This window comes from Temnothorax nylanderi, unplaced genomic scaffold (assembly GCF_030848795.1).
Source record: "Temnothorax nylanderi isolate EJ_2023f unplaced genomic scaffold, tnyl_v1.0 TNYL_tig0122_pilon, whole genome shotgun sequence".
In the NCBI taxonomy this organism is placed as follows: domain Eukaryota; kingdom Metazoa; phylum Arthropoda; class Insecta; order Hymenoptera; family Formicidae; genus Temnothorax; species Temnothorax nylanderi.
Window position 1 is genome coordinate 69,059 of NW_027249184.1, and position 27,576 is coordinate 96,634.

The 27,576-nt window shown below is 42.5% G+C and overlaps 2 protein-coding genes across 4 annotated transcripts in view; one reads left to right on the forward strand and one right to left on the reverse strand.

Annotated features, from left to right (window-relative positions):
* Positions 1-27,576, forward strand: part of M (zona pellucida domain-containing protein miniature) — a 272,287-nt gene that overhangs the window by 56,485 nt on the left and 188,226 nt on the right. The window lies entirely within an intron of this gene.
* The window catches only part of Sol1, a 236,257-nt gene that overhangs the window by 51,990 nt on the left and 156,691 nt on the right, over positions 1-27,576 (reverse strand). The window lies entirely within an intron of this gene.

A 27,576-nucleotide genomic window follows, 5' to 3' on the forward strand; every position in this document is an offset into this window, starting at 1 on the left:
ACAACTTAATTATTTAGGTTAGCTGCTTCTTCATTAATCGAGATATCCATTTTTTTATTTGACGAAAAGGTTGTATGATTCTATATAGCTATTATCGATATAAAACTGCTTAAAGATTATTTCCGTTCAGAACTAAGTGGAATAATAGTGATTAGTTAAATATGTTTTACTTATAAACGTGCAGTAGACGATTATTTGAAAAGGCTATGGAAAGGGATGGAGAGGGCGTTTTTAAAACTTTTGGATGCTATCGTACCTCCGCTATCTCTTTAGCATTTCGTGCTAAAGAAAACGCTGTATTAGATGCAAATAAGTAAAAAAAAAATCTCATTAGCATCGAGAGAAACTCGGATGATCGGCGTGGAAATCGTTGCTCGTTAAAGCGTTAAAACGACGGGTTTGTCGAGCACGCTCGTTGTACCAGGACGACGGTTGTGCATCGGAGAACCCGTACCGGGGAGCACAAGCGGCATGCACTTTGACCCCGGCGATTATCTCGGAAGCGAACTCGCTATACCGTGCGGTGCGTCGACCCAATAGAATTCTCGATAACGCCATTATACGCACGGTGTACAAACTTGATGCTTGCACCCCAATTACGGCGAGTTTACAGGCTGGGTCGGCGGCTGTTTACGGGACCTAAACCCCGGGCATTGTATGCCTGGGGACCGTGGCGGTTTATCGGTTACTCCAACGCTGCTCCTCGTCGTCGTCGTCGTCGTCGTCGTCGTCCTCGTTTCCGCGGTTGTTTCGTCACGTCACCAACGTTGGTGGCCCTTTCAGTTTTCCCACCGCCCTTAACGACGTAACTGCACCGCCAGCCCACCGGAACCCAGACGGAACGGCGAACTCCGACGCGGTAGCTCCCCGCGCTGCCCCCGCACGACTATCGCCGTGTGCTAACGTCGTTCTTATTCAGCCTTTCGAGTTTTCGATTAAAACTTTAATTGCGCATTATTCGACGCAACCTCTTTGAAGGAAAAAGGCAAGGACGGCAGGTGGGAGACAATTCGTTCGTCCGAAGGAGACCGAATTGCCGCACCCGCGTTTGTCTTACTCGGTAATTTACGTTTTAATAGAGGGATTAAGAGGAGAACGCCCCGGCTTGCTCCGCGCCCGCGCCGCGTCGCGCGCCCTATGCAACCGAATGCGTATTTAAACGAGGCGGGGGTGCGTTGTCGGGGCGGAAAAGATGGATGCGATTCGGCGATGGTATCTACAGTTCCGATAATCGTTGTTACGAGCCGCGGGGTTCGCTGAAACGGCAATGGTCAATGGGTGTAAACGTTTCGCCTTTAACATTGTGCCTTATAGTTTAAACCTCGACTCTGATAACGTTCGTTCCTCGAACTTGCGTTTGCAGATAATAAATGGGACCATGGCGACGAGACACATCGCGCAATCGAATTTATTTAATCCTCGCTATACAGTTACAGGTGCACCTGATGCAAACGCGTCCATAAAAGCCCTTCCGTATGGGTTGCATTTACATAGTAATACATAGCACAACTGATAGGTATCTCTACCTATTTCATATTCTGACTAAATTTGAATCCGTTTTATGTATGACGATAGCATCGTAAACGCTGATATAATAGATATCTTGTCGTAGCAATGTTAATTAAAAATATGAGGAATAACTTCGAAGTGCGATACTGCGGAAACCACACACACACACACACACACACACACACACACACACACACACATACACAATCAAACATTTAGACAGGATAAAAGCATCTCTAACATTGGCAAATTACGAGGGATGATAACTGTGTCGACTCGTTTTGTTTTTGTGGCAGCTCGCGACCAGAAATTTAATAACGTGCGTGATATCTACTTCTACTGTCTTTTTTTCGGGGGTTTTTTATACAGAGAGTGGTTAGATATCTCCCAAAATTTTAAAATAATTAAATCCTGTATTATTAAATATTACATAATTTCGACTGTTTGCAACCACCGTAACCAGCGTAGCGTGCAAAAATCAAAATATTTTTTAATAAAAAGAGTAGTGCTCCTCGCAATTTAATAACTGGCGAGATTGGTCGACATTTTCATTTTTATCCATCTCGACAATATAATTTCCTCGATTATGGATTTTAGAAGAGCGAGAGAAAGTGTCGAAAGTGTGAAATGTTTAAGAGTCCTATTCGTCACTTTTTTCCTTGTTCATCGACAAACGTGGGTTGCCGAGGAATCATTGGCAATCGTCCAAAACCGCTCCGGATTAACATTCTCATTTACGTCGAAAAGTTCGAGGTGCTGGTTAGCCATGGGCAAGTTTATCACATGTATTCATTACCAAGGAATTCACCACACGCTATCGCTTCCGACCAATTGGAACCACTATTCACTATTCTTTAAATTGGAGAAAGCTACATCTTTGCTATAAAAGTGAAGAAGCTAAGGCGATTACAATGTTTAATTTACTAACGAAGCCGGCTATCCCGACGAAGACTATTGCCTACGTCTTCTACGTGCAGGCATGTAGGCAGGCTGTAGAGAGAGAGAGCCCTATGGAAGAGCATGGCGCGCGCAATGGCGCGCCCATTAAATGGAAGTAGAGCGATCTCTTGCCGCTTCTGACTTTCCAGGTGTGGACTAAATAATGCATACATAGGTCGTTGCATAATATAATACTGCGGATACACGCCACTATGCCCTGGTTGCAAACGGAACGGATGCGAATGAAATTTTCTACGCGTGCGCGAGCTCGACGCTATATAGGCTGAACTTTTGAAAGGGAAAAAAGACTTCGCAACGAGGTCACTAAAAATGACATAACGGCCGCACGATCCAGAGTTTTCAAGGGAATATATAATGTTGCTGTTATAAATATTTCAGAAAATTCATAGCAGAGTATCTCTCTCACATTATCCAAAAGTATAATAGATGGTCCTGTTTAAGAGCTACGAATAAAGTAATACCTTTACTCCTTTACCCTCGGAAATAATTACTTTTCTCGTTCGAAAATTGTTTTGTCGTAACGTTAATAATTCGCAAATACACATCTCGTTACACACAAGCATGCTGCTCGTCACGCGGACGTGATTTCATGCTTCGTTCGCGTGACACATCCCATAAGTAGATTATGATGCCGGCAAAGTGAGAGCAGGTAATTTGTAGTTGATGAAGTTGTAATTGAGTTTTATTGCATTTTAATCCAATAAAGTCGCGTACACACTGTGATGCGGTGGCCCGTGAACGACGAGCGGTTGGCAGGTTACATTTGTCGTCTGTACAGGTTGGCCGTCATTGTTGGGAGGGACACAATCCGTTAAAATTACGTTGACAGGCGCAAAGTATCATACAAGTTTCACTGCGATGAGATATCGGATTTTATAGCATTCATACATTCAATATACCTATTTAGTCAGCTGAATCGTCATAATCAGTAGATTACCCGAAAAACGCCAGGATTAACGAGTATTTTATCGATACTTTGACGTGTAAAAAAATAATAATGTTTGATTGTTCAATTATGACATTTCTTTCTACATGATCAGAGAAATTTTACAATTGATCTTTAAATTTCACTTAAATCATGTAAATATAAGATAAACGTTTCAAAAATCTAACCTATTACGACTACGTCATCATTAAGTAATAAATTTTAAATGTCAATAAGATTATTTATAAAAGCCATTATTATAATCAGAACGGATAATATGCTCAATTACTCTACATAAGCAGAAATATTGGATGTCCACCTCGGCTCGGCTCGGCTCGGTGATTAATAATCGCTTTCATCAATACGTACGCTCGAAAAACAAAAAGCCATTGACTGTTATTTTATTTTATATGGCTCAAAATGGTTACTATTGTGAAAACGACTTTAAATCGAAAACTCTCGGCAAGTGATGCATTTGACGCTACGTACACTTCAATAGAATGTAGATAGGACCACTAACGTAATTGGGGGCTGCCACGTGAAAACGTATTTCGAAATCCTGAAAATACTCGCGACGAAACAATATTTTTTTTTAGTTTCGCTTATATATATTGGATAAGCATTCAGATTCTTTCGCTGTCACGATTCGTCTCTCAGAAGGGAGACTTTTACGCATCTTTCTTACAAAACGTCCGCACATTTTTATTCGTGATACTTCTTGCAATTTATTTGAATTTCTCTCTCTCTTTCTCTCTCTCTCTCTCTCTCTCTCTCTCTCTCTCTCTCTCTCTCTCTGTGAGAGAAGCACCGTCTCGTCGTCGAATCCTGCAAGTTTTGAAGTATCTGAAGTACGTTCAAAGGTACCGTGTTGGTAGGAAAATATGGCACGATAACGGTCGAAACGTAGCGTGATTCTCTTAGTCGGAGCGGCGCGGGCGCATCGGTAGTGGTTCTCTGTCTTAAGGACACGAACACACAGAGTACCAAAGAGTAATATAATTACATGGGAGTATACAGAAGGAAGGAAGTAACGTCGGCGACGGGATTTCAAGCGGAGGTGCCCCTATCGCTCTCCCGTATCGTTTCCGCGACCTTTATGCTCTTCCGCTGGTAACAAGGTTATTCAGCGACGTCGACGATTCATTGTTGTTGACATTCGCATAGTTCGTGGGAATTTTTCGCCGTTGATAAACGACAAACGGCGCGGCTTCGCCGTTGTGAAACAATCTTGAGACGGAGTTACATTTCTACGGCGAAGCGGATTACGCGAATACAAAAGAGCGCACGGCGGCATCGAGGAAAACGATGAAGAGGCTCGTTCCTATAAGTTCGGAACTCCCCCGGCATTTCTTTGTGGCATTACAGCAAATGTTTTTTCTATGAACTTTCCGTAGCTAAAGGAAGCCTCTTGCTGTCGAAACATCCGCCGCTAAAGTCAAGTAAAAGTGTAATAGATAAGCAAATGTACATCAGTCCGGTCGAAACGCGATTCTCGAATCGGACTTTCGCGCATAATACTTGCCGAAATTTGCTTCGTTGTCGCGTGTAAAATGGGCTTACGCGTTAGGCCGCTTTATATACCCCGTCATCGTTAAAATGGTATTAACGAGCGGGCTTTAAAGTGAACCGACGAAAGGTCACGTATGTGCACAGGTGGCGGAGCCTGGTATATTAGCGGAACTCGCTGGAGATGTGCTACTGCAACTCGCCGACGCGACGGCGACGCGCGCATCCTTTTTTTCATTATTCGAAATTCGTGGTGTATAATCGTGAACGAGCGTTCGGCCCTGCGGGCGAAATGTCGTTGATAATAGAATATTAGAGGAGGCGTCGGGGCGAAGTTAGTGTCTAGTTGTTGGGAATAGGCGCAACTGCGCCCGTAAGAGCACCCGGGCGAAGAGCCCGTCTCTATAATGCATGAGATGCAGACGCGACCCTCCTTAGATATGCATGATTGGCCATTTGCTTAGCAAATACACTGTTGCTATGGGACCACTTACGACAACAGCTGCTACGTGGCAAATTGCAATTTTCTCGAGCTGTTTGCTGCGTGTGCTCTCGCGGTGATTCGTAAAACATCGCGCTCTCTACACGGATATGGATATGGATATAAAACCACGGACGTGGATTACGTGCTCCATTCGCGTTCCCGTTTACGGACTCTCTTCTTACTTCGCTTGAGCGGAAGCTTTATTTCCCACTAGACTCTGGAGCATTTACCCGTGCCATTCTTGGCGCGCCTTTAAAACTCCCGTTACACACGTACGAAACTTGGCGTTCTTTTATGGCTGTTTTCTTTTAAATTGCGCTGATATTTTGCGATGGTTCTTACATATATATATGTATTAGTGAAATGCCTTAACCAACCATTTGACAGTATGTGTCATCAAGCTTAGAATTCTATTGCTAACAAGTAAAATCTATTTTCGTGCAATTAGAGTTTACAATTACATAAATAGCGACGATTTTCATTGGGTACGAAAATATCAATATTATTTTAGAAATTTTTATTTTTATTAACTCCTAATATTAAACTTGAAACACTATATCATGTTTCGACTCATTCTACATTTTCGTATGTAATAATCTAATAATATACATATACATATATGTATACGCATATGGAAAAGTACACGTGAATGTCACGCGACTTTAACAGCGACAACTGTGCGAAAAGGTGCAATGTGAGTTACATGTACTCTGATATCATATATTCTACTTGGCCAGATAAATTTGTGTCAGAGTTGCATACATGGCGTTACTTACAGTTAGCATACTTAAGCCCCATTCTACCCTTTTGTGCGTGCTTCAAACGCAACGCGGAACGTTTTCTCACCATGGTTACTTTATATTTCACGATTGCCCCCTCAACTCGCACTCCTGAATCTCTTTCGCGAGATGATAAACTCGCGGCGCTTACCGCCCTAGTCTGCTGCTACCATCAATAATAAAATAAGTAAGCCCGCCTATATATCCCTAATAATACATGGTACAATCTTGACACGCGTACAAAGTTAGATTATACCCGTAGTGCTAAAACTTGCTACTCGGCTGTTGGAGTTTTGCAAGTTCGCGTCTTAGTTAAATACATTTGAGTGTAGATTCCAAAACTTTGATAGCACCTGCGTCTTGATGAGAGTTTTTTCTCTTCTTCGTTAACTATAATCGCTCGAATTTTTTGTTTTAATTCCTCGAATTTTGTAAAAAAGATATCGCGACGAGATTTACCAACACAACGACTTTCTATCAAGATTAAGCCTCGATGTTTATCGTTCGAAAGGCCTATAAAGCTAAAGCCTCGATGGATAGGTAGACACCTCAAGCAGCTCGTAAGCCTTCATCACCTCGGAACTTTAACCGCCGTTTCTCAAAGTTCGCCAACTACCTGAGCAAAAGTTTCTCACTGCGGCAGCGCCTCGCCGCTTTCTTCTAATTAATATCATTTGCCTGTTATATTTTCGGCATTTTCGCAGCAGAAATCGCCGCGCCCGCGTCACTGAGAAATCCATTAATCGTACGAAAGTGTAAAAGTCGGTGGAGTTTGATAATCATCGATAGCCGAGAGATAAATGTTAGATTGCGTAAATCGTTGTGAGCAGGCAAGTCCGCTTAAATATACGATGCGAATCGATCGATTACAGCTTAAACGACGGCTGCAAGTGAAATCGTCCGTCGCGAAACAGAAATTTTATTCCAGCAAGCAGTCTGGCAGGCAGGGAGTAAACGTTGCACCGTGCACCGGCGAAACCTTTAAAATTGTGTTGCATCGCGCGCACTCTTCCAACCGCGTATCCAGTTTGCAGCTCTGTGCCGAGGAACATATTGGTCGTACGTGAACGGACGGCTTTAGGAGTATTCTGCATTATTTATGTCTCGGCGGTACATGCACACGAGAGTGCACCCCGCCGCTGCCAGGCAGCCTCACGTGGCTTACACAGATCACGTTAATACCTCTTGGAGCGCGCGCATTGTCGTATTTTATGGAGGGCTCGACTTTTCTCCATCGGTACAAGCTACGCGCGCGTTACTTTGTTGTGGCAAAAACTATCTTCCTGCACGTTCCTCCGCGACATGACGCCGCGATCCGTTTATTTGTCGTTTCGCGGTTGCAAGTTTACATCATTCACGAAAATTTTCATCGTTACGCCCCAATTAGGCTAGACGCCCGCGCTGGCGCGGCGGCCGAAGCCGCGTTGGAAAAAAAAAATGGAATTTGTTCGGGTTCGCGTAATTTCGTAATGCGTAATATCGCGCGTTGATTTGATCCCGTCGCGGGATTCTCGTAGCGCCGATGAGTAACGAGGACGCGTTTGTGTGCTACGCTAAAAATCCGGTAACGGTTGTGTAGCGTCCGGTGCGCTGGCAGATGTATTTTACGAACTACGTATATTTCACTAGCGCTGCCCACCCGGTGACTTCTATTTCACGTGATTTTCGCGAAATAACACGTCTGTCCGCGTCGCGTTTCTCTTTTCCGTATTCCGACACCTCTATCTTTTCTCGTTTCGATTTTATATTTGTCCCGGTGGTCGGGAAGGGACGCAAAACGGAAACTTCGTGACCGCGCAACGTTGTGACTCATACACCAGCGGAGACGTATCTTCTTATAAAAGCGATCCCGCGGTGAACTCGCTTTGATCGCCGCCCGCGATCCCGTCCGACCACTAACAATGAGAACTCAAACGGACTCGAAGATGCAAACAAGGTAATTATAACTAAGAGCGACCGCCTGGACGGGCGGGATAAGAAACCATTCCTCCAAGTAGCACTTTTAATATATTCCCAAGAGCTTTGCGCTGATCGCTTTAATTACAAGAGGATGAAAACCCCTTCGAACGAACTATGCTCAGCGAATTATCATGGCCACGAAAAGACTTCTTTACTGTACTTATCTGTATTATATAGTCTTATCTTATTCGCCGGGTAATTCGAAATTATTTTGAAATTCAGAGACCGAAATTGTGTGTGTGTGTGCTTTTTTTATGTAGCAACAACAGAATTGTGATATAAAATCGTACGCTATCAGTAAAATGTAAAGTCTAATTTGTCCTGCTCCGTCAATCGAGCCACATAATGCTAATGCAAATGTTTTGTGGTCGTTGATGTGCACATTTAGCATTCCCGCGAATTGCACCGAATAGTTTAATCGGAAATCATCTCGCGTACCGTATGAAGTCAATATATTATCAGTATCGCGGATATATAACCGTGAATAGAATTCGTTGGATAATAGAGGCTCGCTACATGTGTTTAATCTCATCAAGTAGGATCTGTCAGAGCCAAATTTGGTGTTTACAGGTTTCTCTCTCTCTCTCTCTCTCTCTCTCTCTCTCTCTCTCTCTCTCTCTCTCTCTCTCTCTCTCTCTCTCTCTCTCTGAAAATGTAGCTTGTTTTATTTCAAAGAATTAAATAGATTCAATGTATGCCCTCGAAACTGGTCGATACTGAGATGATTGAAAATGGAAGAATTAACTTCGTATTATGATACCGAGCTTTATTCAAATAATTAGCGAAACAAACATTTGTAATACTCTCGGGCTTATAAACATTTATAAATAATTATGCTCTCGACCGGAGATTGAAAATAATGCGCGATTATTTCCGGGCATAAATCTCGGCTCAGTGGTAAATACTCGATCTCATATTGCGGTGAAATAGAAATCCGCGAAGCGCATTGGTTATTGAACAAAAAAATTACATTTCCCATATCGGCGTGGCGCGGCGCGGCGCGGCGCGGCGCGGTAGTAACAGCAGAGAGAAACGGCACGACCTGCACGCTGAATTTGCATCGTTGCATGTCGGTCGAGAGGCATTACGAGACCGTCATTATTTTCGCATAAAGAATTCAGCCTTGCGGATAACGTCGCCCAACCGGTTAACGCGCGAGGGCTCTCTCTGGGTCGCCGTGTCGTGCTTTGGCGTTAACGTTAACGTTAACATTAACATTAATACACACAACCCTCACGTGACACGCTTGCGCGCCGCTTGTATCGACGACGATGTAGACGACCCGATGCAGACCGAATCCCGCTACCGCGCTCTCCTGGGAAATACCGGTCGGCTTTACCTGCGTTCTACCTCTCCTAGCGCTCTATCGTCCAAGGCAGACTTGCACTGGCCGTCGAAGAGCCTTTGCTACGTCCTGCGGCTTGCACGGCACAGCCAAAGGCCTCTCTATCCCCTGCCGGGATCAGGAGAGCCTTTGGCCGTAAGACGACTTTCTTCGTTGCAGCTCAGGATCGATTACCACGTAACTCACGAGTCAAGTTGAATTTCGCATCGTTCTTCGTAAACCGCGGAATGACTTTCCGAATGTGTATGTGTATGGCGTGCGTGCGCGTGTACGTATAAAACGTTATTTCATCATTTAATGCGATTCGTCGCGTGCATTATTAGAAATACTTCCACAAGCGCTTTTCCTTCAGCTGTAATGCAAACCAACACATAATGATAAATAAAAATGCATTGCATCTGCAATGCGGATAGCTAGGACATTTTACGTCTTATTTATCAAATGAACCACTTAGAATACAGTCACAATAAGCATTCGGAATAAAGTCTGCCATGAATGGAAGGTAAATCCAATAATGCCCGGTAACCAACTTTCTCTTTACGTTGGTAGCCAAGAGTAAAAAGCGAAGTCTGTCGACCGCGCAAATCCATTTTAGGTGTTTCATATTTTCCTCGACTTTTCTTCGAAACGAAATGGAGAAGTCGATACGCATTACGTCTTTGATGAACAATCATTCTCAATTATTTACCAGAAATTCTAAGAATTGGTTACGCTTTATTCGTTGCTTTCTGTTATCAAAGTAGTATTCAAGTATTGTTGATTTTTGATGGAAATTAAGCATTGTCGCGACGGCGATCAATTAAATATTCTCGTGTATCAATACCTGAAAGAAATAATTTTTTAATCAAACGGCTTTGAAATACAGGAATTGCGATAAAACGCGACGATAACGTTGTCAGAGGCAACTGCGTTCGCGTTTCAAAGCTCCGCCTCTATCGAAACGTATCGTTCGTTATACCAATTGCTCGATGCGTGCGAAAAATCAGTAAAAACATTACGTTATCAGAAATGAATTTAAAGGACAGCGATGTGAAAGCCGTTGCACAAAGGATTGGCCCTCTGCAACTCTTTTAACGGAAACGATGTTGATGCAACGTTCCGCGTATATAGACACACACACACACACACACGCACGTAAACACGCGCGCGTGCATACATGTATAGCATTAGTAATGATTATGTGCTTTTCACAGAAACGACATAGAAGAAACGAAAATCTGTGCGGCACGCTTTAAACCGTAATGACTTCAGCGGCGTGTGGAAGCTCTACTTTTTAACCACCGCATACAGGTGAAAACGCAATCGCGAACACGGTAGCGTGCAGCACGTCGCCGTCGCGTCGCATCGTCAGAACCATAAATTCCTGTTTGCCTAGGCAGAAGGAAAAATATTCAGAGAGGATACCAGAAAAGCACAAACGGCATCCCCGCTCGAAGAGCGCAAACACAACGGATAGCGAAAGTCCGTGTACATCCATCCGTGTAGGTGCATCGCGCGCGCATCCTCACCGGACGTGTACATTCCTAAAGATATTCGCTCCATTGGACTCTGGTGAAATACACTTTGACACCTTTCAGACGCCTACGCGCATTATGCCGCGAGTAATCATACTTTCGCACATCTTTTCCCGTCTTTTTGATCGCCGTGCTTTGAACAATAACCATGCGAGAGAGAGTCGTGTCGTGCGCGACAAGTGCGTACTGGAAGAAGTTGAAAAGCATTTTGAGCCCTCGAGCACTCGGCTTTTCTATTGAAAAATCTTTCCTCCTCGGCGTTTTCTACGCGAAGGATGATACGTTATTGCGAATGCGATGGATTGCGTGTATGCATATACTGGAATCACGCTTGTCACCTAAATTTATTTTCAAACGTACAGACAGATAAATTGTGTATCGCTAAGTAGCGCGCGGAGAGGCAAATGTCGATAAAATTCTACCGTATGGAAACTTGTCGAGAAAATTCCTGTCTTTACAATCCCGTCCTTAAAATTCGTTCCAAGCTTGCGACAGAAATGTGCGAGTTATCGTGCACCCTGCTTAATGAAGCGGAACTAATTTCCTTCGGCGATGGATCACAAGCTTATTTTACAATCTTTCACAGTCCAGTGTGATGGCTTCGCGCTTAGGTTGTATCCAAATCACTGCTCTTTAGATTCGAGGTAAGATGCCAGGTCAACGACAATTTCCTGTGAAAAATCACGACAACCGATTTTCTCATTCTTATTCACTTATTCATCTATTTTTCATCTGAATTTATCTGACGACCTGCGAAGTAACTCATTCTACGTGAGCCATTGACTTTCAACGTTATGACCACGTAATCACTATTACGCAAATCGAGGACATTCAAGTTAAGCGTGAAAGCCAAGTTAAAGCTGAGAAAAGCATTATCGAACAATTCGTATTGTACCCCTATCTATAGGATCTCGCATCGTTGCATCTCTCATAACGTGCATAACAATGATTGCGACGCGTGCGGTCGATCGTTGCATGCAAAACGAACATTCCACGAGCTGCGCATTTAATCCTGTTCTCAACGAGAATACGTGAAATGTAAGATCGCTGCAACTCAGTAATCCTCGTAACGCCAGAAGTTTGGTCAGCATCTCGATGCTACGTAGACTTAGACATTATCACACAGATAAATCGGTCTGTATATCAGACGGAACACCTCGAATCGACTTGGCAGGTTAAACCGAGAGGAATTCCCACTTTCAGACCGCCGGGCGCCGCGCTGCGCCGCGCCGCGCCGCGCCGCGCCGCGCCGCGCCGCCGCGGCCCAGGTAATCCTCATAATATTCGAGCAAGCGCCCAGTCCAACCTCGGTATTTCAATTTCAGTCAGTTCAGGTGTAGCGTGCTCTTCCCGCGTACACAGAGAGGCGCTTGATTAATTTCCTTTGCCTGCCACATGCCAGCGCTCATCTTGTTCAAGCACACTTTTGACCTCCGACGACGTCTCTTCGCCTCTGCATCGCGCTACCGCTTTCCAGAGTCGACTCTAACGAAGCATCCCGGCGACCCGGCGACTGCCCGACAGACAGTCCGTCGCGATATTCGCCCGCGATATCACTTTTCCGTAAACGCACATGGACCGACCTGTTGTCACACACGTCGTCACTCGTCACACACAATGCAATCGTCCACCTTCGCAATCTCGCATCTCGTACGCCAATCGCGTTTCCGCCTTTCTGTCGCTAATTGCGTGTCCCGTGTTTCCGTGCATTCGGACGCACTCGACCGACATCCACTCCCGTCACGATCGAAAGCGCAAGGGCTGCGAGGGCCGACTCCGCTGACTGTGGCCAATGGTTCTCGCAAGGTCGTCCATTGCGCTCGTTGATCACGACATTCAATATCCGTTGATCGAAATATCTTCAAAAATAGCGCACCTATGATCCAATCGAATGGCGAGACTTGAAATTTACGCTTCACTGAAATTCCATGTTTATATGCGACATTTTTGGCCTCGAGTATCACGCACTTTTAATATTCAATTTTATTATGCTCGTAATATAACTCTCTTGTAAAATTCATCGTTCTTTATCCGTAATGGACGTGACACGTAGGTCACATGAGGTGGCACGAAAGAGGTCTGCTTGCGCACGAATTCGTCGTCCTGAAACTAATTCGATTCCTGACCGTCCTATGCGACTTGAGACCAGCGTCCATTGCGAGCTTCTCGTCAAAGATACGTACAGATTTCTCGTGGGAATTTCCGCAGCAATATGCATGAATATGTTAATTATTATGGAAAATAACAGATCAGCAGTGAGAAATTATTAATCAATATGCAGTAAATTATATCGGAAAATGTTTCAACAATAATTTTCTGTAGTGCACGGAGAAATACGTAATCGTGTCAACGAGGTTGTTTCGCGGTTTTCGGGCTGCATAGTTAGGAAATTTTAACAACGCGGAGATATTATCGCGAATCCATTATCAGAAGCTATTGTGACGGTACAGTGCAACTTTCTTCTTTTGCTTTGGAACGTGTATAAAATAAATGTGCATTTTTAAAACATATAATAAGTTATTTTTCAAAGAGTACCATTTCGCTCGAGAAAAGATGCGCGGTATTTCTTTGAAGGAAGAAGTTTATTATACAAATATACTTGGCGCGCGCGAGAAGCTGCCGCTCCTTTTGATATTTATGTACTCATCTACCTACTTTTTTAATTTTAAAGTCTTACAATCCGTAACGAAGAAAAACCGTGCTTCTTTCAATGTAAGACCACGGCTCGCTAAGTTATTTAGTGGTTAATGTAAATTCAAATCAAATTTTATTGATGAAGTACATGTAAGAGAAGAAAAACTGAAATTTTTATTGCTAAATCTCTTGACTCTTTTATAATCAATCATAACGCTTGACGCTAAAAATAATTTTTACAATCATTTCAATCGTATTTACTTCATTCTATGATACGATATACTATGATACGTCACGCGTTTAGAAAGGATAGGAAAAGCGTAATTTAATTGAAAAAAGAGACAGCGAGCTGGACTGTGGACAGGCTTTCTCGATTTAATTGAAAGTCTGAAAGCCGCCTATGGATTACAGTCTGAATTCATCTCGACAAGGTTTTGAATGAGACTACACAAAAACTTACGATAGCTACTTGCGGAATAAATGAATTAAGTAAATAAGATTTCATAATGTGTTTCATAATTGTAGAAATAATCAAATTGTAGTATAATACAATATATACAAGAGAGAAATTAGTTAATCTTTTTAATTTGTCGAAATGTATAAATGGATTAATTTTTTAGTATACCTACACAAGGACATCCGTTCCATAATTGAATAACCGAATGGGTTTGATTTTAACTCTCTGATAAAAGCAAAGTATTATATTCAATGAAAATATTGATCGCGTAAAAGCGAATGTGGGTGCTAAAAGTATTGCGCATTTGATTCAATTCGACCTATCGTTCGTGCATTTCAAGTGTGGCACAATTCGCATTCACAATATCTGCCGCATGGATCCAGCATTATTTCAGCATTATTTCATCTTATCGTACTCTTTGTGTCCACGTTTTCTCTATGTTATACGAATTTCATTGCGTTACCAGAAAAAACTAATTTAACATTCTAAATATGCAAAATTAGTCGAAAAATTGCAACGTACTTGTATACGCGGATAATCCACAAAATATTATTTGTTTCCTGCTTCATGATCAAACTTGCCTTTTGCATTTAATTGGCTTTCACATCCAGAATATCATTCGCGGAAAAAATTAATTTATTTTCTCGAATTCGTGAAAGAAGAAAGTGCGAAGTAATGAAAAATCGGAGAACCTCCAAAAGTAACACTCTTGTGAGTGTATAAGGGCGGCGCCATTATAGCAGGATATCTCGAGCTCTCGTCCGGAAGGTGGAATCAGGGCTTTCGCGTTCGTAACGTGGAAAGAGAGATGCCGGTCTCTGCGAGGGATTACGCTTCCCTGCGTTATCTTTCCACGATGGTGCCTTACCGTCCGCGTCCGTTCGTTTCCGGGGCAATCGGGGGTAAGTGAGGCTCTAATACGTCCGTTTCCCCGACAGTACCACCAATTCTATCGTCATTACGAAATTCGAATTAAAATTTCTTTCAAACTGCTACCCACGTTACTTTCAACCTACTATTACCGTCAAATTGTTCGTTTATCAATCGCAAAATTTTTATATACTGTATTAATAATATTATATAAAATATAATTTTTCTTAGAGGAATTTAATCATTTTTTTCGTTCTTCCGAAGATACTGTTATGTCTTGCCAATAGTAGTAGTAGTACATGGTACCCGAATTTTTATTTACGCGGAACGGCCGCGGCGAGAGTAAACAGCGCAGCCGGCCTAGCATCACACTTGCAGACTGCACCTAAGTATGTATCCACCCTTGCTCGTGTTACGACCGAAGCAAGGGTAGATACTACTCGAGAGCTGAAGGGTATGAAGGGAAGTAGAATTATTAACGAGGCACCACACGGCATCTCCCGGCATTAATATATGAGTACAATCGCCGCCCGACGTGCCAAGCTAGGCCAGCAACACTCATCGTGGTGTACGTTATCCCCCGGTAATCCGTGCAAAGTGCGAGCTTGAATCTTCGGCCTCCGGAAAAAATGTAGCAACGATAATTCCGTGAATCATACGCGCGGCGTATATAAGCAACCTTTATTATAAGCGTAGGTAGATAAATTGATTTTTCCACATGTAATAATACCAGTTATATAATAAATAACTCTCGAACCGATACGATTGTAAGTTAAGAAAATTGTAAGCTATATTTGAGCTGAAAATTAGATAATACGACATACGAATCTAAATTTATTAATCATTAATTCAACATAAAATATATACCTAAATTAACTACAATTATTAGATAATAGATATACATCAAATACACACACACGCACATATTATATGTGCGCGCATGCACGGCTCCGTTCAACCACATCCACCCAGACGATATTATTTCACTAATACCAGACGTGATCTGATAGACAGGTTTCGATTCGAATGATCGTGATTCTTGATAAACGGTCGAGCGAATAAATATCGGCATGGGATGGTTGTCAAAATTCGCGATGATTATTGACGTAAAAAAGACAGATACCGTATATCGCAAAACAACGAAGTAGGCAGGAGCACCTATAATATTAAAGCTGAAATAGCTTTGGATATCGTAAACAGCAGTCACCGTATCCGTTCTTCGCGCCGCTGTGTATACGGTCGCAATTTTCCGTGCGAAATTACGCTGCTGGCGAGGTTGCACCGCCCATAATATACGTAAAAAAGGCACGAGAAGGCCTCATAAAAAATAGAAATTATTTCCAACGCGCGTGCACTCACGCTGTGTTGAGAAACGACCCTGTAAAGACTTGGAATACCGAGAGCGAATTTCTGTGTTGTACAAATAACGGAAGTGATAAGTTCAATATCGAGGTATCAAATGACTGCAAATGTGTGATGTAGCGCGGTTTATCTGACAATGAGTAGTACGAGATTACGCACGCGATCATAATACACATACATATAAAATGTAAGTATCATTTTTGAAACTTACTACATACCTACATCAGGAGTAACAGAGAGATTGAGTCAAAGAGTCAGAGCTATTTTCTTCTTTGGCCCTTGAACGAGAGAGGTATTCTATGAACGGGCGCGGGCGGTCAGTTCGAGGACCATCTTTCGCGGCAATCCAAATAATCAGTCTTCCGAGTTTCTTCATATGATTTATCGTGGTAGAAGCGTTCCGCTACATAATAGCGATTCGCTGTCCTACTTTCCCAATCACGGCGGGAGCATATTTCGTTCGCGAAAGCATCGCGTTGTATCGGGTGGTTTCCGGGAGTAGCAGCGCGTCCCGGCTCCGCCTCCGACGGCTTCGGTGCTTCCGAAGCACCGAACGCGATGCAATTCCTCGTTCCTCGCTAGGGAGATAAGAAGATCGTGGGGACGCGCCCGCATGATACATTCGTGCCACCGCACCGCGGCGAGTCGTAATTCAAAAGTATCGCGTAGCGAGCGGCGGATGTTCGCCCGGCTTTCGCACGCTCGTGAGAAATGAGCTCCCTAAACGGGGCGCGCCGCACGAGGCGGCAGTGTGCCCCTTTTTTCTCCGTCTTTTCCTCTCTTCAACCCTCTATACCCTCCTTAACCGAACGCGCGCCCTTTCCATGCTTTTCTCCGTATCCTCCCGTCTCCTCGGTATCCCGGTGTCCTTAGTATTCGAGGAAATTATGAGGCAACGGATTCGAGCTGTCTCGAGGAATTCCGCGCGGCAGAGACCACGAGGAGCGTCGGCAGTAGCACGAGAGGATATATCCGGTTACGGAGATTTTTACGTTCCTATTCTTATCCATGCGGGAACGACAAGACGGATGGCGCGCTACTTCTTAAGAGCCACCGCGTTTCGCGCATCCACTGAAATCTATGAGAGCTGTCGTCCCGCTCTCTCTTTCTCTCTCTCCCTTCGTAGTCGGGGGATGATTTATTTCGAACGGACTCGTATCATCGGGTCGGCGGAACGCCGACGCGACTTTTTGACGAACGTTATCGCGCATTCGACGATGTACTTCGCTCGGCACATCGCGGAACATTAATCGTGTGTAATTAATGGACCCGCGGTACCATCGGCATCGGAATGAACTATGTCAAGGCTGGAAATATCGATCGATCTTAATTAATCGCGCACGCAATATGAATATAACACATGAACATGTAGCTATTATTTTCAAGTATGCGTCGAATTGCTTTGACTTCGAAAGAGCAGATTGAGACGAGTATTGGCAGATAAATTTGTCGAAAATAATCCAAGCATGAAATTGCTTAAAAAATATATCATGCGTAAAATTTCATAGATGTCAATATGATCTTCAGGTTTGACGAGCAAATTAGATTATTATATTTAAAGATTATTGCATATAAATTTTGTTGTAATCGTAATTTATTAATTAGCATAATTATAATAGAATAGCGTTTCTCAGGGAGAATCATTAATTACAACGCAAGCAGTTCTTAAATTGCACTATCGTGGAAACTATCTCTTACCCTCTCTCTCTCTTTCTATGTCCATCCTGTGTGGCAGATAGATTCTTACAATAAAATTACGATCCTGAAACTATCAGTTTAACGAACCAGACGGTCCAATGGTGACAACGGTCCTCTACGACATTCAGTCACGTGAGCACTCGGAGTTCTTTATGAATCACACGAATCTTCCGATTTTCTCTAAGGGTCCCTATCTTGCGACCTACTTGCGTGTCCACAGACACCCTAATGTCGTAGATCGTCCTTTATAAACGTGGGATTTCTTACATACGATTCTACGAGCTGAGGAAAATTACGAGACAGGCGAAAATTGCGACGTAAGTCTCACAAAAGGAAGAATTGTTATTTTTGTACTATACTTTATGTCACGTATATCAATCAAGATTGAAGAAATTTCCAAATGCTATTGAATTTGAAATTGAAATTTGTGTGTATTACGCTATTTAATATACACACCAACTCATCTAATAGTAATTCCATTATTTATCGATTTCACATACGCATAGAGTAATAATTCTGCAATCATTGATTATATTAAGCACCGAATACAGTACCTATGCAATACAATATCTGTGACTGTTTATGATTATAACCGTTTCATGTGTAGTAATGTGAAGATTTAATCTTATTATAGATTACATTTAGCGTGGAATGCATAGTACATATATATACGGTACTTGAAACCCTATATAGGAGAGAATGCTCGTTTCGTACTACGAAATACAATTACTAAGATTTCTTGCCAATCGATATAGCGAACTACATCTCTATTATAGTCGTAGCACGATATCATCCAATTATGTGCTTTCGAATCGTGGACAGATAGTAAGCAGACAATCGATTGATAGAGCCGTCTACGAGATGAAATAAGAAATTTTATGGCGGAGCATGAATTCACATTTCCTCGTTCGATCTAAGTTTCAACTAAAATCGAGTTTCGATTTCGGGCAAGTTTTAGAGAGAGAAACATTTCCTCAATTCAATAAAGCTCCTATCTATAAAGTAGACTATATATAGAGCGCAAAACAATTGCAGAATATTCTCTCTAATATCCCCCGATTGAATCGTGAAAAGAAAATTATCAATATATAAGGGGAATAAAAAGAACAATGCAATAAAAAGAACAAAAAATAAACTGTATACTTTGTTTTCATCTAACAAGTTAATATTTGTGTAATAAAGCGGAGATATACGAACTGCGTGGTATAAAGAAAGTTCTACAGTAATGTTAATTAAAATAAAGATTAATTGAATAAGAAATTGTCATTACCCGCATCCTGCTTGCCATTGTAAATATAGCGCGCGGTCCGTCGGGAGGTGTTTGGTTTTATCATCGAGAATGAAACCTGTTCTCGCAAGAACAAACTTGTGGTTAAACTCGTTTATAACGCGGTAATCCTTTCCTATCGTGGAAGCCATAATTGTGCGGTTCCGTTATCGAGACCTGATTCTCGAAATCTAAAGTAGCATTTATCTCCTCCATTTATGGCAGATATAAAAGATGAATCATGGATAAATGGCAGTGTGAGATTAATGTATTTCATAATGTACGATGCAACATAGCTCTCTTTTCCTCCCTCCGAATGTCAAGTCTGAGATCGGGCGTCCTCGGAAAAAAAAGAAGAAAAGAAAAATACATACGAGCGAAACGTTTTCTCCATGTGGATGGAGAAAAACGAAATTTCTGTTAAAATCCTCTCGGGTACGAATTTGTCGTATTGCACGATCGATCGTTTCGAATCGTTTACGTCCCTGCGTAAGCCGCATTGTTGCAAAATACGCAGTCCCGACTCCCGAGCGGATACATTGCGTGCGTGTACATTGCTTCCGGATCGTGTAACGGCACACAAATCTACCTTTGAGGAACGAGGGTGATACGGGCGTGTCAGATTCGACTACTATAGGCTCGTCAAACGCAGTAATTTCTTGTCACGCATTATTCTCTTGGGCATCTATCATTTACATAATACATTGTTTCGCATTAAGTTCCGTTCGAGTACCTATACAACGAGATTGCGAGGATCGGCGAGGATAATGAAAGTCATTTGGTGTGATGTTGAGTTGAGAAATCAGTAGAGAAAGAAGATTCTCCAAAGCAACGCTCGAAAAATCTTCCGCGCAGACTGCGCGAGATCTTCTATTTTCTCTCATAATTCACGATGTAATTTTGATTTGTCACATTGCGAATTTATAACAGTATCTTATTCCTTATATCGCCTATGTTCCGTTCCTGCTTTTCGTTATATCTGGACTATTTCTTATTGTTCCCGATGATGCGTCATCTGGTCTTTGACGTGAGTCTGCGTTGGCGTTGTAGGTATTTTGGCTCCCTCCTCGCCATTCCTAACTTCGTCTGTATTATTATTGACATCATCTATCGCACCCTACACTGCTTGAATTGCCCGCATCCCTCGTAGCTTCGTAGCACTATCTATCGACGTTAAATCATTAACCATTATGTCGTGCGGCGAACTCGGTGGAGCCCTTACAACGATCCTGGATCCCCCAGAAGCGGACCATCGTCGGTTTAGTGCGCGCGTGCTTCTCGACGGACGACGCTGATACGTAGCGAATCGTCGGTATGCATCGAAACGGAGAAAGAATTTTAGATAAGATCGGTACACTGTTCCGGTCGTTCTATTACACTTGTCGACAAAACGAAATCTTTTTCTTTTATCAGACACGAAAACACGCTTCTCTATGGACTAGTTCTGTAGACATCAATTTCCTGTTCCCTTTTTATCTTTTCTCCTAACGGATTCTGTATTACTAAAGTACGACTGACTACATCAAAAACAATCAAAAGCATTTAAATGCCACGAAAAATGAAATATATATAAATATGATATACATAATAATATCGCGCACAATAATGCTTTAAGAGATAGCCAATAAATGTTTTAGTTAAAGGGACACTGATTACACCATATCGGCAACTAATAGTAACGGGCGTGAGGCATGACCGTAATTTAATACCTGGTATCCATCAAAGAGATACTATTATACGGCGGTTGCCTTAATTGCCACGCAATATCGAAACGCTCGTTAGATGTCAGGTGTCAGAAGTAGAAGCTGCCGAGGGTCGATTCGTCGGTTTCGAGCGACGAGGAACGTGTAGGAGACACGTGTAGAAGAGCAACTAATTAAGTGACGCTACGGTCATGATCACGTTATAATCAGTAGCTAACGTACGCGCGCGAGCGCGTGATTAATCATCCGAAAACGGTCGCGATAACACTTTTTTTTACATTGTCGCGTAAATAAAGCCTCATGACTGAAGCGAGCGCGGCCGTAGGCGATAAAGAGCTGAAAATAGGTGCGCCGGCATTTAAGGTCGCGTATAAAATCGTCGCGGCGCCCGGTAAATGCGCGCGACCAGGCGCTATATATCGTTGGGGGCCGGGGAGTAATTTGTAGCCGCGCGCCAGACTTCGCGCGCGCTTCCTCTTTGCTAAGTTTTTTGCTCACAAGCCCGTCCTACATTTCCTGCTACTTAACACATTGATACCACCAGCCACCAGCAAGCGTATACCACCGGCTGCCATGATGATCAGCCGAATCGCCCTCGCTGCTATAAACCGACGCGAAAAAGTCTGATTCCATAATTAATTAATGTCAACGTCGAGAGAAGGTTGAACGCATTGATCCTCGCCGCTCGCATAAATTACACGCTACAAAATGGTAACCTAAGCGAATCGCGTACACTGTCCCTGTAAGCGAGATTACATTCGACCTCCTGTTAATCTCGTATTCCTCTCTTTTTCGTCTCCTCCGTAGCTCTCTCCGTCCGGGATTACTGACTACGACGAATGTACAAGGTTAAATTATCTTGTCTCGGTTATTACCCATTATTTATTCGTAATTAGTGTATCGTGTGTAGCATCGCATTCTGTGCCTAGGTTGCCACATTTTTTTAAGTATCTCCAGTTCACGGAAAGTAACGTTTTCTTACCTAAGACCGTATATAATACATTAGAATACATCGTTATTATTTATGATTATTATATTTATTAAAAATATTCTGCGAAGAGAGCGCGCGCGCACATACACACTCACTCATACACACATACACAAAGAAGATAATTTCCAATATTTGTATATATATATAGTGCAATCGACAATAGAAATGCTGTTCGGTGCGCCTGTATTCACAAAGGGATTTCGCGACATGCGGTTCGCTGATTCTTTCTATTGTTTCACACAATAAGCATTTGAGCTATACTATTAACTGCGTAAGTGAAACGAGAAATGTGTAAACAATGTAAGCGAAGCGTTTTTTAAATATTACAGAGAAATTTGACCGCCGAGTGCCACCCCATACGGCATTAACGCTCCCGTGTGTACGATTAGGCGGTTTGCAAAGAATTTGCCGAGCAATTAAGGATTAAACGCATAACATTCTTGTCCCAATAAATATACGATTTTCTCGAGGGTACGATAAGGCCGGCAAATCAGATCAGGGCAAATCCGACATTCTTCGCGCGAAATGAATGAGGCGAATCGTTATCGTTATTCGAACATTGCGCGAACGTCTGCTTTTTTATTTATGCATGCCGCCTCGAGTCGAGGCAAAGTTTGCCGAGGAACTAAATTGGCCTCTTAGTAGGTAAGGAAACATCCTTGGTAATTAAAGTCATCAGTTCGCGATGTCGCGCGGTGTTGGCAAAGTGCATCACAGCGGGAAATACCAGAGGGAAAAAGATCGCGCGTATACTTTACTCACGATGCTGCACGAGGCAGTCGATATGTACTTCGCAATATATTTCGTTTCGCGTACACATTGGCCTTTTTTTTTGTAGCTGTGTACCGTGTACCGAGTGGCAGTTCCGCATTGCTCCGAGCTGTCACGCGCCATGGAAACCAGTATCATTCAGCGTAATAAAATTGGGCATGATGAACAATACGAAACAGAAGATGAATTTTACGCACCGGTTTTTATATTTATGTACAGAAATTTAACCGACGAGCGTTAAATTACATTAAATTCAATTGTGTATTATACGCTTGACCGCGCACCGCTCGCGGCCTCCCTTCTTTGACCATTAATGCGATTTGCATTATAACATACATTAATATATTCATATTAATATTCACGTGTTTCGTGAATCTACTGAAAAATCGTACAATTATCGAGCTTGTTGCTGAAATTAAAACAAAGATTCGGCATAAAACACGAAGGATAAGTACACATCATTAAAAAACAATGGCTATTCGATAATATTCGATAATAATCGATAATGCATGTACATACCTGTATCACGAGGTTTCGTTGAAAATGGCAGATTGTAAGCGTATGCGATAAATTATTCATTGAAACCACGGCACGATAAGTTTTAATTTGTTTCCTCTTAATTATCCTTCCATCTGCATTACTTATGTGAAACGTGGCAACGGCTCCGCCGTGGAATATGTCCCCCAGAGAGGTACAGTTATAAATTTCTAGCACTTTCGCAGCCCGAGCCCGGGATATTTTCAATAAACGGCTCTTTCGCCGTTCCTTCGTATACGAATACCGTGAGGGCTGGCGTCATTAATAAACTCATTCTCTGTTTAATTATATACGTCCCGCGACACACTGACACGAGATACCCGAAACTTTCTCTCTTATAATGAAGTTTGGGAAACGCGAGACAATTGTTTCGCGAAATAAAAATAATTCATTGAACGCAAATTTGTGCGCCACATTTCAGAAACGAACATAAAGCGCGATTGATCGTTTTTCAATTTATTATAACATTAAAAAATTGGTATATGAAATATCGTAAGAAATACCATCGCTTTTTACAGATCGGCTTATCTTTTCGCCGATAACTTTATTTCTCAACAACGCGATGGAACTTTAGTCCGATAATCCTTGAGAGTTGTCACGAAGCAACTCGGCAAATGAGGGAAGCGTTAACGCGTTAAGTAATCGAGCACCCAAAACGATAAAAAAGTCACCGGGAAGGCGGGAGGAGAAAAGAAAAAGGAACGCGAGAAGTCGCGTGCAAGATACCAGATTATTTCTTCGTGCGGACGATACAACTGCAACAGTCGTAATTCATAACTGGACACTACGATTTTATATACGTGACTTAAAGCAGTTACATTCCTATCTTCTTACTCGTTGCCCTTAGCTTGTTGGGCAAAGTGCTTTGGTCGGCGACGTCAAGAGGATTAGAACTTTCATCGGTCTTGCCGAGTCGTGCCGGCAAAGCAGAGACAAAAGCTTATAGTTTCAAAAGAGCGTTCTTACATCTACTTTAAAAATAAGTTTACTGCACGCTGGCGTAATTTTTCAAAATAATCTCATCATTACTAAATGAGATTCCGTTAAATGGTTTTCGCAATTTTGTTAATGCTCCTGCCAGACGCTGAAGTTGATATCGATGCGATTATGCTTTCCTGTTGCGTGAAATCTCTCGTAAAATATCTGTCTTGATATCGAACATTACATGTAAGATTGCAAGCTCAATTGGAAGAGTCATAAAACATAAAAACTAAAATAAAAGTTTGAATAAATAAAACATAAGATGTAATACAATTAAATTGTAGTCAATATACCTCTCTAAACAAAATAATACACACACACACACACACACACACACACACACATATATGTATTATTTTCCACAATTTTATATGCAATGACGATTAATTAATGTGCTTAATTAGTTTTAAATATTATTTGTATCTGATGCATCAATATTTGAAACGTAAGATTGGTTAGAGGAGCATCTTTGCATAATAATAGCGTTATGATCTCCCATATAATACGACACGATGTAAAAATTCATGTTGTTTACAAAATTACAGATAGATCGGCTCTCGTCTACAATATAATTTGAGAATCACATCTTAATTCTCTAATTCCTTTCGCGCTAATCGAAGTGATGTTTTGTCATAAAACGCTATAATCGTTCTTATCGTGAGTTAACGTATGAAACAAGAACCGCGATATTAGAGATGTATAGCACCCTCATCCATTGATTATTATATCTCCATCTCCGTTTTCCCAAACTTGGCAAAACCAATCAACGTCGGAGCAGTCAGGCAGAGGTTGCACGCGCGAACTTTCGTTTCTCAAAAGTTTCCTTTCGCTCCCACGCGTTCCGTCAATTAATTAGATGCGTTTAGCTCGAGTGGCGTTTCTCTTTCAGAGTTTCCCCGAGGCTTTCCGCTGCATGCGGACCGGCCGGAGGAGAAAGTTTCGCTGCTGGTTTCGCATCGGCTGGTTGAATCGGGTTAGACAATAAAACGCGGTCGATATTACGAGTGCGACATAGTGTCGTCCAACGAACCTGGCGGTTACCACGATAAATATAAACGCCAGGATATATTTACTTGCACAGTGGAGGAACGGGCGAAGGTTCGCATCATATATAAATAATATATCCCGAAAAGTGATAAAGCTGGAACTTGACTCACGCATTTTTTTATAGTTATTATTGTTGCCAATGCCATTTAATATAGAGTACGATGCAACAAATTTAGTAGCTGTCTATCTATAAAAGATTAGATTGTCGTTTAGACAGTGAGCGATGAAAAGCGATGAAGGTAGGGATGAGCGAATTTTTTTATTATCAGAGATGAAAAATAAGTTTAAATGGAAGAAAATATTCTTGTGCAACTTTATAGAATATTAAATAATATTAAATTTCTTGAATGAAATCGTTAAAGTATTAAAAAGATGTTGCAGGTTTTAATAGAAATTTTGAAATAATTTTTTCCAACATTTCTTTTTGTGTATTTTCCTAAGAAAAATTTTGTTAGCTCCAATGAATAATATTATATTGTGGCGGATATATTGAGATAATAAACTTTTATTCTCTCGCTAAAAACTAATCAAGTTATCAGTTGAAGCAATTACAAAACAATTTTGAAAAAGCGAGCCGAAGTAATCGAAAAATTATAGATTATGAGATTATGATATCAGTTCATTAAGGGGATAAAAGTTAAAATTAAATCCAAGGGATATATATGACGTTCGAAGCGATTTCCTGCTCGGGTGCGCGCCATGCGACGATTATGCCGGAGGAACTTTCATCGGTTTCACCGGAGGGGAGAGCATTGGTCGCCATGTAAATAGCCGCTCCGCGGCGCGCGGTGACGATAATGAAAATGCGCCTTTGACAATGTCGTTCGTCATAAAATAATCTTAGAAACGCGGAACCCTGGGACGAGTCTTCTCCTCTGAGTCTCTCAAATAACGTTCCCCCGAGCGTTTGTTCTTTTCTCTCGTCGGCTTTCTCCACTACCACTCCGACGTTCCTCAGCCGCTCCCGCTCGGCTGGTCCGAGCAGGGTGAGCCACTCTTTTACTTCCTAGCATCCGCTACGGCAATTCCAGAGCCTCCAGAAATGGAATTTATTTTCCTTCTCGACTTTAGAAGCTACGGCTTCAGTGATTTACCGATATGATTCCGAGAAGGAGAAGGAAATGACGGACGAGGGACTGAGGGAGCCGAAACACGAGAGGTGGTCGATGATATCGTTTTACTTTTATAACGTTGCATTTACCGGAGAAGGGCCGAGGGCCGATAGATCGGTTTTCCAGGACTTGCCACCTTTTTGTAGACATCAGATTTTATCTCTTCATTAAAAACTTTCAGCTATTTTCTCGAATCTGCTTCGGAACTAAATTGTGCTTTTCTTCTGTTAGTTCTAGAGTTTACGAAGTACCTCGATATATTTTGTTTCCCGAACTTACGATACGGTTCTCTTCCTACGCCAGCTTTCTCCAACGGTTTAAAACTGTGTCCATCACTATCCGGAAAGCCATCTAACAAGCAACGAAGGAATACTGGAAAACGATACGGTATCGTATTCTTGACGCTCGCGGTGCCGATATCGAAAATCAATATTTAATGCGCGAGGCTGACGGCGATTTATACTTAATTATCGCGATAAATCCCGCAGTGCTCGGCACTGCGACGTGGAAAATCCACGAAGCGACCGTCGAACCGTACCTTCATACCATATCCTCGATCGTCGCTTAATTCCATGGCTTCGCTGCTAAGTATCCGGCGTAATTTCGCAACGGCGGAGATTACTTGCGCGGAACGAGACCGGCTGCGAAATGGACCGACCGATTCCAAGGTGCGAGACGTACATAGGTAGGTAGGTTGGTTGGTCGGTCGCTCGCTCGCTGCTCGCCTCCTTCAATCTAAGACGTGGCGGAGCTGAACCGAGAACTAAACCGGCCCGCGGAGAACACGCCGTGCAAAAACAGGAAATTCGTCGTCTGAAAGCCGCATGTTGCGGAGCCTCGGGCAGAATTGCATTTTCGTGGCTGGCTCGTAGCTGCTATTGCTCTCGAAGTGCGCCACCTAAGAGGTGAGATCGATTCGGGTGGCCCCTCCCGCAACCTCTTGTTCCATGCACTTCCGCACTCACCCCAACGCTCTTTGCACTACCTCTCTCTCTCTCTCTCTCTTTCTCTCTATCTCTTCCTTACTCTCTTCTTGTATGCGAGGCCTCCCGGTTGAATGAAGACAATACCCGTGAATGCGCTGACAGTTTCCCGCGGTGTTGACACGCTGTTCGTCAAACATTCTAACGGGTTCTATCAGGCGTAAACGCGATTTCGCATTCGA